The 12,521-nt window shown below is 46.9% G+C and overlaps 1 protein-coding gene and 1 non-coding gene across 4 annotated transcripts in view; one reads left to right on the forward strand and one right to left on the reverse strand.

Annotated features, from left to right (window-relative positions):
* The window catches only part of ABTB3 (ankyrin repeat and BTB domain containing 3), a 480,788-nt gene that overhangs the window by 140,236 nt on the left and 328,031 nt on the right, over window positions 1-12,521 (reverse strand). The gene's annotated exons all lie outside the window — the stretch shown is intronic.
* TRNAA-UGC (transfer RNA alanine (anticodon UGC)) lies at window positions 8,138-8,210 on the forward strand. Its single transcript has one exon. It is a non-coding gene; the product is annotated as a tRNA-Ala (tRNA).

Genomic DNA, 12,521 nt, shown 5'->3' on the forward strand with positions numbered 1-12,521 from the left:
TTAAAAATTTTTTTAAAATTGAAATACAGTTGATTTACAATGTTGTGTTAGTTTCAGGTGTACAGCAAAGTGATTCAGTTTTCTTTCTATATGTATATATATATCCTATATATGTATATGTGTGTATATATATACATATTCATATATATATATTCTTTTTCAGATTCTTTTCCACTATAGGTTATTACAAGATATTGAATATAGTTCCCTGTGCTACACAGTAGGACCTTATTCATCTATTTTATATATAGTAGCGTGTATCTGTTAATCTCAAACTCCTAATTTATCCCTACCCCCTTTCCCCTTTGGTAAACTTAAGTTTGTTTTCTATGTCTGTGAGTCTCTGTTTTGTAAATAAGTTCATTTGTATCATTTTTTTAGATTCCGCATATACGTGATATCATATGATATTTGTCTTCCTCTCTCTGACTTACTTCACTTAGTATGATCATCTCTAGGTCCATCCATGTTGCTGCAAATGGCACTATTTCATTCTTTTTTATGGGTGAGAAATATTCCACATGAATTAACAATTTTGAAAGAACTAGCATATAATTCTATAGTCATAATGCCATGTGGTAGGCAACATCATGGTCCCCAAAGATGTCCACTTCCTAATCCCTTGAACCTGTGAATAAGTTAAGTTACATAGCAAGGGTGGAAGGAATTAAGGTAGCAGATAGAGTTAAGGTTGCTAATCAAGTGATTTTAAGATTAGGAGACTATTCTGGATTATCTGGGTGGGTCCAGTGTAATCACAAGCGTCCTTCAAATGGAGAAGAAGGAGGCAGAAGAACCAGTGTCAGAGAGATGCCGTGTGAGAAAGACTGGACCAGCTACAGCTGGTCTTGAAGATGGAAGGAGGCCGAGAGCCAAGGAATGCGGGCAACCCCAGAAGCTGGAGAAGGCAAGGAAAGGGCTTTTCCAGAAAGGAACACAGCCCAGCTGACATCTTAGTTTTGGCTCAGTGAGACTCATTTTGGACTCTGACCTCCCAAACTGTAAGAGAAGAAATTTATGCTGTTTTAGGTCACTGAGCTTGTAGTCATTTGTTACAGCAGACATAGGAGGCTAACGCTCCCTATAATTACACTGAGCCTTACAAAACTCCTCAGGGTGCTGGGCGCCTGACAGGACCATTCTGAAATGAACATCATCTTTCTAGAAGTCCAGACATCTAATTTCACTTTAAAACTTTGTACTATCTATTTTCAGTCGGAATACCTTCTCAGCCTTTGTCTTTTTCTCCTCTGGGTAAATTCCAGCATTTAACGCAGAAATAGAGATGACCAAAGAATGCCATTTTTCATAACTTTCTTCCTCTGTTCTTCCAGACGCTTCTCTCTCTGCTTTTAGATCATTGCATCTGGCACTTATTTTCAGAGATGCTCTTGGCGTTTATCCCCTGCAGCCCATTGAAGAAGTGACCTTGAGGGTTAGTGTTGCTCTCCCCATGGCCCCCAGCCTCCTTTCATTTGTTAGTTTCTGTTTGGAGACTGTCTTCTGCTTTGGGAATGTGCTTATGATTCGAGGTCCTCCTAATGGGGAGGGAAGGTAGAGGGGCTTACAGAGCGGGGCCAGGCTCTGTGTTCTGGCATGAGAAGGGGGAATCACTCCTGCCCACTAGGGTCAGAGAGTTGAGGTGGGACTGAGCCCCTTCCAGGAGAAGGAAGGATGCATCCACCACTTCAAGGGAGGGAGATGGTGGCAAATGGCTCCTCTGGGGATTCAGAGAATAAGAGCGTTGATTTTTCTGACACAGAAAAGCTGTCCCTCCTGGGAACATGAGTGATCGTGAGAAATGCCTCATCATCCAGCATTCAACAAAATATTCACTGAAAACCTTCTTAGTGCCAGGTTTTGTGCAGGGGGTATAGATGATGAAGATGATGGTGATGCTGATGCTGACGGTGATGATGGTGATGATGCTGACGGTGATGATGGTGATGTTGATGCTGATGGTGATGATGGTGATGACTGCAGCTAACACCCACTACGTGCCAGGCACTAAGTACTTTTTTCTAAGTACTTTTCATATACTCACATGTTTTATATCTTCAGGTGGTGGGCATGAAATATTTGCTGAATTAATGAATAGTGAATGACTTGGTCTCTACCACCCTAAGCTCACAGAATGAAGGGAAGATGGGTGAGGGGAAATAGAAATAGAAACAGTAATTGTGATAGAAAAAGACAGAGTAGTGGGTTTAAATCTAGCTCTGTTTTCTATTAACTCTCCAGCCAAATTAATGAACCTCTCTGTGCCTCAGTTTCCTCATTTGTAAAGTGGGGATGATCAGAATAGCATTTACCTCATAGGGTTGTTTTGTATGTATCCATAGCTGGACGGTACCTGGCACACAGCAGATGCTCAATAACTGGTTTCTTGTTATCACAAGATGCTCGGCAGAATTCATCTAAGCCACTCGAAGGCAGATTTGGTTGCTTCAGGTTCCTAATTTGGCTTCTCTCCTAAACCAGTTCTCAGAATCTAATTAGGAGTCTTTGTTGCCTCTATTCTTGCTGCCATTCTGGACAATAAAATCCCCACACCTGATTTCCTATTTTGCATCTTTATCTCTCCTCAGCCAAGGAAGACTTCAGCAGACAGATGACATCTGAGCTGAGTCCTTAGGAATGTGCAATTTTTTTTAACATCTTTATTGGAGTATAATCGCTTTACAATGGTGTGTTAGTTTCTGCTTCATAACAAAGTGAATCAGTTATACATATACATATGTTCCTATATCTCTTCTCTCTTGCACCTCCCTCCCTCCCACCCTCCCTATCCCACCCCTCTAGGTGGTCACAAAGCACCAAGCTGATCTCCCTGTGCTATGCGGCTGCTTCCCACTAGCTATCTATTTTACATTTGATAGTGTATATATGTCCATGCCACTCTCTCACTTGGTCTCAGCTTACCCTTCCCCCGCCCCATATCCTCAAGTCCATTCTCTATTGGTCTGTGTCTTTATTCCTGTCTTGCCCCTAGGACTTCATGACCCGTCTTGCCCCTAAGTTCTTTTTTTTTTTTTTTAAGATTCTATATATATGCGTTAGCGTACGGTATTTGTTTTTCTCTTTCTGACTTACTTCACTCTGTATGACAGACTCTAGGTCCATCCACCTCACTACAAATAACTCAATTTCATTTCTTTTTATGGCTGAGTAATAGGAATGTGTAATTTTAAATAGAGAGGGAGTTAATAAAAAAGGAAGAAGGAGCTGGTCTGGCTAGAGGGGGAAAGTAGGGGAGAGAGGTGATTCCTGGGGAAATGCCAGGCAGCAGGCGGTGCCTGGGGATAAGGCAGGAGCCCAGGCGGCAGGAGGCAGAACTACAGGATGAAAACCCTTAACCAGCACATTAACATTTTACAGGTTCAGTGGGAGCCATTAAAATTTCCAAAGGTTTATAAACCCATAATTGTTATGCATATCCTGGAGGGTGACATTAGTACCACCCTTATCCTAGTGGTGGCATTAGTACCACTACAAAAGGTAGCTGTAGGAATAATGGCATTAATAGTCACAGCAGCAATCACAGTAGTAGGAGTAATAGCAGCAGCATTGCGGAAACTCAGACGTCATCATCATCACCATCTTTCTTACAGTTACTTTCATTTAGTACTTACTATGTGCCATTCTAAATACTTTTGAGTCTTATCACATTTAATCCTCACAGTAACCATATGAGGTAGTTACTATTATTATCCCCGTTTTACAGATGAGAAAACAGAGGCAGGATAGAGTTATGTGACTTGGGCAAAGCTACAGTTGGAACCCAGAGACCCAGGACCTGGATGCTTGTAAAAGACTATATTAGGCAGAGTGAGGAGCTGCCCTGGCTGACCCCATGGGAAATGGACACCGGAACTAATACCTTAAGAGGCCCTGGTACCTTCAGCAGTACCAGCTGAAGATAGGAAGGGCTTCCCCAAAGTTCAGGGAGCACTCAGGGACGGGAGCCCCTTATTTTTTTCTTTTCTTTTTTTTTTTTTTTTGCGGTACGCGGGCCTCTCACTGTTGTGGCCTCTCCCGTTGCGGAGCACAGGCTCCGGACACGCAGGCTCAGCGGCCATGGCTCACGGGCCTAGCTGCTCCGCGGCACGTGGGATCTTCCCGGACCAGGCCACGAACCCATGTCCCCTGCATCGGCAGGCAGACTCTCAACCACTGTGCCACCAGGGAAGCCCGGGGAGCCCCTTAGATGTGATTGTGGGGTCCCGGCTGAGCCTTGGAGGTGGTAATTGATGAGGGCAGCCAGTCCCAGCCTGTCTGATGCCCCTCTGGCCTCCATGAGAGATGGAGTCCTGGGATGGCTGTGCCCCACTCTTGTCATATGCAGGCCAGGGCTAGGAGGAGCACATATGGGTAGCCAGGAACCCCCTCTGCAGGCCTCCCACCAGGTGGGGCTGGCCTGCCTGGCCATCTCCCCTAGGTTGAGGGGTCAGGCTGGGTCTCTGAGCCCCTCTGCTGCTTGCCTCGAGTCTGGTCTACCTGCAGAGCACATAGACAGAGGACCGTTCACACCACAGCACGGCTGAGCCAGCGTGAGTGGGCCTGGCTCTGCCCCGCACCCTGCCCAGGCTGGACGCTGGCCAAGTGGTCCAGCAGGAGGCAATGGCTAAGGCAAAATGTAATTACCCCAACTGCAATTTGGCTCTGCTCCCTGTAAAACATGTCACATCCCCCTCCTACTCTGCTTCCCACTTACCAAGGGAGAGGGGGTGGGGCTCCCGTGGACAGCTGGAGGTGCAGACAGCCTCCATCCGAAAATGCCTGGGAGGGGACCCTCGGGCAGCTGGGGGTTCTGGCTACCCCCTGCCTTACCCTGGGTCCTGAGAAGGACAGTCAGCCTGCACCCTGTCTCTGCATTCCCCTGGCTCTTCAGTGACAGCTCCCCTGTGCCCCCCACGGTCCCCTGCCAGGAGACGGAGCTTAAAGGGCCTATTTTGCAGGCTCCAGGGGGACTGAGATGCCATCTTTCTGTGCCTTGATTAAGAATGATCCCAGGGCCCTGCTGGGGGAGAGGATGAGCTCTTCTGACAGGGATACAGGAAATGGAGGGGCGTCACAGAGCCTGGCCCTCAGCGGGGAAGGGAGGTGCTGCCTGGGGACAGCTGCTTGAGCCCGAGGGAGGTGGCATGGGGAAGAGGGAGGCCTTTGGGTCATAACTTGGTGTTTTAGAGAAGCAGGAAAGGCCCAGGCTTTGAAAGCCTGAAGAAGAATATTAAAGACAGCGGGAGGCAGATTTCCTTAGGACACCCCGACGATCTCTTGGCTCCTGGCCCCTGCAAAGCCGAGCCTTATAGCTGGGGCCCCTCGGCTCCCTGGCCACACCTGTCTTGGGCCGAGGAAGCCCTTGGCCTTCAGACAGCTGGCTGAGGGGCTCCCTCTACTTTTTTTTTTTTTTTTTTTTGCGGTACGCGGGTCTCTCACTGTTGTGGCCTCTCCCGTTGTGGAGCACAGGCTCCGGACGTGCAGGCCCAGCGGCCACGGCTCACGGGCCCAGCTGCTCCGCGGCATATGGGATCTTCCCAGACCGGGCACGAACCCGTGTCCCCTGCATCGGCAGGCGGACTCTCAACCACTGCGCCACCAGGGAAGCCCTACCCTCTGCTTTCTGGTCAGCTCCTTACCCCTGACTTTCCCAGATCACTCATCAGCGACTCAGCTCCATACACTCTGGGCTCATCCTGACTTTTCTGTCCCAGCCCCACTTATTGTGGGAGGGGGAGGTCTTGGCAGGACTCATTTTGTAGGCCAGGAATCCCAGGCTGTTGCATGAGATCCTAGGAATCTCGAAGTGCTTCTCAGATCTCCTTTGCTTCCAACCAAGACCCAGGATTCAATGTTCAAGTGGGTCCTACACTGTCTGTGTGCTTGGAGCTGAACAGAGCTAGGCTCATACCTGTCCTCTTTTCTTACTTACTGTGTGGCTTTGGACAAGTCACTTGACCTCTCTGAGTCTCAGTTCCTATGTCTGTAAAGTGTGGATAATAATATCTCCCTTTGCAGGCTTCTTGTGAGGTCGAAGAAGGTAATATACCGTTCTAGTTTGCTAGGACTGTCATAACAAAGTACCACAAACTCAGTGGCTTAAACTAAAGACATTCATTATCTCACAGTTCTAGAGGCTAGACATCTGAGATCAAAGTGTTGGCAGGGCTGGTTCCTACTAAGGGCTGTGACAGAGAATCTGTCCCATGCCTCTCCCCTATCTTCTGGTGGTTTGCTGGTAATCCTTGGCATTCCTTGGCATGAAGAAGCATCACCCTAATCTGGGCTTTCATTGTCACACGGTGTTCTTTCTGTGTGCATGTATGCCTGTGTCCAAATTTGCCTTTTTTATAAGGGCATCAGTCATATTGGATTAGGGGCCCATCCTACTCCAGTATGACCTCATCTTAACTAACTACATCTGCAATTAACTTATTTCCAAATAAAGTCACATTCCGAAGTGCTGGGTGTTAAGACTTTTGGGAGGACACAATTCAAACCATAACACATACATAAAGGTACCAAGCATAGGATGGATTCTCAAAAAATGCCAGACCCTTTTCCTTCTCCCATGAAAGAGGAGCTGGCCTCGGAGGCTGAGAGAAGGCTCCAGCTCTGAGGTTGCTTTGCTGATGGTTGCAGGCTCCGCTTGCTGCTGCCTGCAAGAGCCCTTCGTGCTCCAGCCCGACTTACCCATCAGGGACGTCCTGCCCCAGAGGGTGCCTCCCTGCCCCACACAGAGGGTATCTTCTGCACCATGGCTCCCGCCGCCTGGGACAGTGTAGGGAGAGGGCCAAGGCTTGGCAGGGAGAGGCCAACCCGCTCTCCGTCTTTCTTGCTCATCCTTCCCTGCAGGGACCCTGAGTTGGGAGGCCCCAAGAGCTACCTCAGTCCCCAGGTGACTCCTCTGGGCTGGAGCCTGGCCTTTTCCCTCTATTTTCTATGATGGAAGAGAATTCTTTTCTCTGCGGCTTGGTCCTGGGGAAGCTTAGCTCATTTCTCCAGCCCTGGGGGTTACCGCGCTTCCTGTTTGTCTAACGTCATTCTGATCCTAACAGCAGCACCGCTACTAAAGACTGATGCCGGGTGGCACTTATTAGCACAAAGTTCCTTCCAGGCCCTCTGTTCATTCTGCGTGGCAGCTGCCCACCGGGTTACCTCTGGGAAGGCGAGCAGCTGCCCAAGGGCACAAAGCTAAAAATAAGCAGAGAGGTCAGCACAGGTTCTGCCCCGCGACGGTCCCCGCATGTGCTGGCTTGAACTGTGACACTGCTTTCTCTGGTTGTGCTGAGTGGGGTTGGTCGGCCTCCTCTAGAGGGTCTGAAAGAGTCCTAGGGGGTGGTGCAGGGTGTGGGGGAATGCCTACGATGGAAGGGGGATGAAGACAGGAGAGCAAGCAGGCAGGGGGCGGTCGGAGGGACAGGGGCACAGGACGCCGGAGTGGGAGGGGGTGCAGGCTTGGACGACAGCACCTGGGCCACTGGCTTTACGAGGGTCCTGTGGTGTGGCGGGAAAGGGTCCAGCTTTGGAGCCGGGAAAAGCCAAGTGCATATCCTTTCTCTGGCTTTCCAAGGGGCACCCTGAGCAAGGTACCCCAGGGACTCTGACCCTCAGGCTCCACATCTGAAGGTGGAGAGAGGACAGCACACACTGCACCCGGATGGGGCAACATCCCGGGGTTGGCAGCATCACTCCCATTCTTCAGGTGAGAAAATGGTCAATGAATTATTGGGAGGTGTCCATCCCTGGAGGTGAGAATGCAGCAGCACAGGAAAGGGGCAAAGTGGGAGGGGCTTCTTTTCACTCCCAAAATCTAAATTCTCATCCAAGGGCTTCAGAAACATAATTTGATAAAGTCTCCTCTGAGAATTGCTCCATTTTATAACCGTCTCCCCAAAGCCCAAGCCATGACTCAACCCAGTTCTTAAATGAAATGGCGTATCACTGCTAACTCCTCCATCCCACCGACTGGACTGTGCTCTGTGGGGGAAGGACTGGGCTCCGTTCAGCTGGCAGTGCTGGCTCTTAGCTCAAGGTCCAGTACAAAGGGACTGCCTGGCTGGTGTTCGTTAGATGAATAAATGAATGAATGAGCAAAAGAAAGAATGAATGCCTTTAAAAGGAAACTGCAGGGAATTCCCTGGTGGTCCAGTGGTTAGGAATCTGCACTTGCACTGCCGAGGGCCCGGGTTCAAACCCTGGTCGGGGAACTAAGATCCCACAAGCCATGTGGTGTGGCCAAAAAGCAAAAAATAAAAAATAAATAAAAGGAAACTGCACACTTCTGGTACCATGTTCCCTCCTATTTATTAATGTTGTCAGTAGACATGAAGAACAGAGTGTGACAACAGGTGTGTGGACCTGCTCTCATCAACAGGGCAACCAAGATGCTGAGGCATGTAGCCCAGCAGCTATTCACTTGGGTGATGAATGAATGAAATGTGGAAAGCTGTTCCTCTCATCTTAGTCTTGAAGGCAGGATGACTCCTCAGCCACAGAGGCCCACCTACTCAGATGTACAGTTATTATTATGTGATGATGACATTAAGGTGTGGTCCCAGCAGGCTTTGAAGTCCAGCAGATCTGACTTCTAATCCTGACTCTGCCTCTCATAAGCTGTGTGGTCTTGACCAGTGATTCAACCTCTGAGCCTCTTTCCTCACCTACACAAGGGGCTATCGAGACTTCAGCGTGGTTGCGAAGAGTGAATTAAGTGAGGCAATTATTTCAAAGTTCCCAGCGCAGCCCTGGAAACGCTGAATGTGGCCAACACACAACAGCACCCTTTCTCCCCTAATCCTTGTTGTAGGTTGAGAAGCAAATTGCTTTGTCCAACCATGCCTCTGTTTCTCCCTCTGTGAAGTGGGGTCAATGATATCTGCCCAGCCTCCCTCACAGGACTGTTGTAATGAGATGAAGAAAATGAAAGTGCTATTTCTCCAAAGAAGAAATACAAATGGCCAACAAGTACATGAAAAAATGCTCAACATCGCTAATTATTAGAGAAATGCAAATCAAAACTACAATGAGGTACCACCTTATTTAATAATGGTCGGAATGGCCATTATTAAAAACTCTACAAATACAATAACAAATGCTAGAAAGGGTGTAGAGAAAAGGGAATCCTCCTACCCTGTTGGTGGGAATGTAAATTGGTGCAGCTACTGTGGAAAACCATATGGAGGTTCCTCAGAAAACTAAAAATAGAATTACCATATGATCCCGCAGTCCCACTCCTGGGCATATATCTAGACAAAACTCTAATCCAAAAAGATACATGTTCCCCTATGTTCATAGCAGCACTATTCACAATAGCCAAGACATGGAAACAACCTAAATGTCCATTGACAGATGAATGGATAAAGAAGATGGCGGTACATATATACAATAAATACTACTCAGCCACAAAAAGAGAATGAAATAATGCCATTTGCAGCAACATGGATGCAACTAGAGATTGTCATACTAAGCGAAGTAAGTCAGAGAGAGAAAGATAAATACCATATGATATCACTTATATGTGGAATCTAAAATATGACACAAATGAACCTACCTATGAAACAGAAACAGAATCACTAACATAGATAACAGACTGGTGGTTGCCAAGGGGGACGGGGTTGGGGAAGGGATGGAGTGGGAGGCTGGAGTTAGCAGATGTAAGCTATTACATACAGGATGGATACACAACAAGGTCCTACTGTATAGCACAGGGAACTATATTCAGTATCCTATGATAAACCATAATGGAAAAGAGTATTAAAAAAAGAATGTATACATATAACTGAATCACTTTGCTGTACAGTAGAAATGAACATAACATTGTAAATCAACTATACTTCAATAAAAAAAATTGTTTACAAAAAAGAAAATGAAAGTGCTTTGTAAGCATAAATGCACCGAAAGGGGTTGTTTTTATTTTGTGGTTAACTCCAACCGCCATCTGTTCCAATTCAATTATTAAGGGCATTAGAGAGAGCTTCCTGGGTGGGCTTCATCCTGGTGAATATCCATCCCTCTCTCCGGGACACTATCATTTCTGTTCCTGTAGCCCAAGAAGTCCAGAGGCCACCATCTCTGCCAATTCCCCCAGTCCAGGTGGAATAATATTCTTATCAAAGTGGGTAGAAGATGCCCTCTTCAGTCCACTGCAGGGGTGATTTCCAGTCTCAGTGATGATGGCTGGACTGTCACCCAGGACAGGGCTGTCACCCTCTACCACTTGCCTGTGATACACTCCCTCTCAGGAGCCCTGGCTGACCTTGGGATGGGGATTGGGAATGTGCACCCACAGTGCAAACCCACAGTCTCCTTAACCAGTCCCGTTTTCCGGCAATAAACCTAGGAAAGTGGAGGACAGCTAAGGAATAGCTGCCCAAGCATTCACTGGAATTTGGGGGTTACTCTCCCAGTCATGTCAGTGTGCCTGGAGCAAGGTAAGATTAAAGAGTTGACAAACAGAGATCCACCTATGAGTGGCTTTTACGTTTGCAATGGGTCTATTATTCCCTAACTATTGTATATAAATATAATTTTTGTCAAAAAATATTTTAAATGCCTCATGGCATCTCCTAATGGAACAGAACCCTGCTACCTGCAATAAATCTTTAAAAAACATTTTTGTTAAGATTCAATACCATGCTTTTTTGAACTCTTCAATTAATCGGGGACACTCAGGTTGCTTCCACTTGGGAGCTATTACAAACAACAGTAACTGAGGTTCATGGATATCAACACGCAGCACACAGTCCTGTGAAATCTGTGTTACTCTGAGGATGATTCCTCAGAAGTCAAAGTACCGGATCAGGGTGAGAATCATTTTTTAAATGGCCTTTGACACGTGTTGCCAAATTAGTTGTCTATAGGTTGTGCCCCAAGTAACGTCCATAAGTGCCAATTTCACCACACCTTTCCCAGCATTAAGTGTTATTAGGGCTGCCAAGATCATAGCCAAGTAATATGTTGTGAATAGAAGTATCACAAAGAGAACTTGAGATGTCTTTTTCTTTCTTCTTGGAAATCACAGCCATCTTTGATTCTTCTTTCTTTCTTATATCCAACTTTCAATCATTTACTAAATCTTATGGTTTCTTCTTCTTAACTTTTCTTGTGTATTTTTTCCATTCCTGTAAGTTCATCCCTAGGTCAGGCCCGAAACGTCTCCTGTATGCACTGCTCTAACAACCTTGCCGAGGGTCTCACTTGAGTTTCTCTCTCCTCTGGGTTTTCCTGCCCACTCCTTTCTTTTTTTTTTTTTTGCGGTACACGGGCCTCTCACTGTTGTGGCCTCTCCCGTTGCGGAGCACAGGCTCCGGACGCACAGGCTCAGCGGCCATGGCTCATGGGCCCAGCCGCTCCGCGGCATGTGGGATCCTCCCGGACCGGGGCACGAACCCGTGTCCCCTGCATCGGCAGGCGGACTCTCAACCACTGCGCCACCAGGGAAGCCCCCCACTCCTTTCTTAAAGCAAAGTTTTCGATGGTGGTGATGGTTGCACAATAATGTGAATGTACTTAATGCCACTAAGCTGTATGCTTTTTAAATGGTCAAAATGGTAAATTTTATATTATGTATATTTTACCACAATTAAAAAAAAAAACTTTGGATTGTTTCCCTGCTCAGAAATCTTCAGTGACTCCCTGGGCCTACCAGACACAGTTCAAAGTGTGCAGCCTGGGCTTTTAAGATTCTCTGCGATTATAACACAGCAACCTTATGTGAGCCAACGCTGGGTTGAGCAATTTATAGGCATTGGCTTGTCAACCCTCACCCCAATCTGATGAAGTAGACATTATTGGTATTCCCATGTTCAGATGAAGAAATCAGGGCACAGATTTTTTTCCATTTAAAATCAACTTTCTTGTGGTGTAATTCACATCTAATAAAATGTCCATTTTAAGTGTACAGCTTGATGAGTTTCGACAAATGTACAACCTATCTATGCAAGTAAGACTCCGATCAAGTTGAAACTGAGCAGGACCCTATGTTCCCCCCGGTCAATTACCTCTGCCTGCCTTTTGTGTGTAGAAAAACTTTAGCCAAAGAATAAGTTTAATCGGAGAAATGAGAAAATGCAGAAGCAAAGGAAAACAGTCAAACAGAACAAAATAATAATAGTTTAGTCATTAAGCAAAGTCAAGGACTTTTAGTTCCTCTTCAAGGGCTATAGACAATATTCTGAGCCATATCCTGCGAGCTGTTTTGTAGATACTGAAACCCTCACCAGGTGGAAGAAGTTAACTACATGATGACCAGACTGTAGCCATGACATAAGCGGCCACGATTCCGAGAACTGGCCTCAAAGAAATGGGAACCAATAGACCCTGGAACTAAAGGCTAACTGTACTTAAAACAAGATGACGCTGGTCAGACCACCGCATGACCAATTTTGAGAAGACTGTCAGAGCTGACTGTGCTGTTTCTGCATGTAGCCCCCTCCCTCCGCCTATACACACCTGAAACTCCCCTTTAAAAGCTCTTGCCCACTGATTGTCAGTGGGGGAATTGGCCTTTGGACACGAGT

Source organism: Globicephala melas, chromosome 10, assembly GCF_963455315.2.
Source record: "Globicephala melas chromosome 10, mGloMel1.2, whole genome shotgun sequence".
Lineage (NCBI taxonomy): Eukaryota > Metazoa > Chordata > Mammalia > Artiodactyla > Delphinidae > Globicephala > Globicephala melas.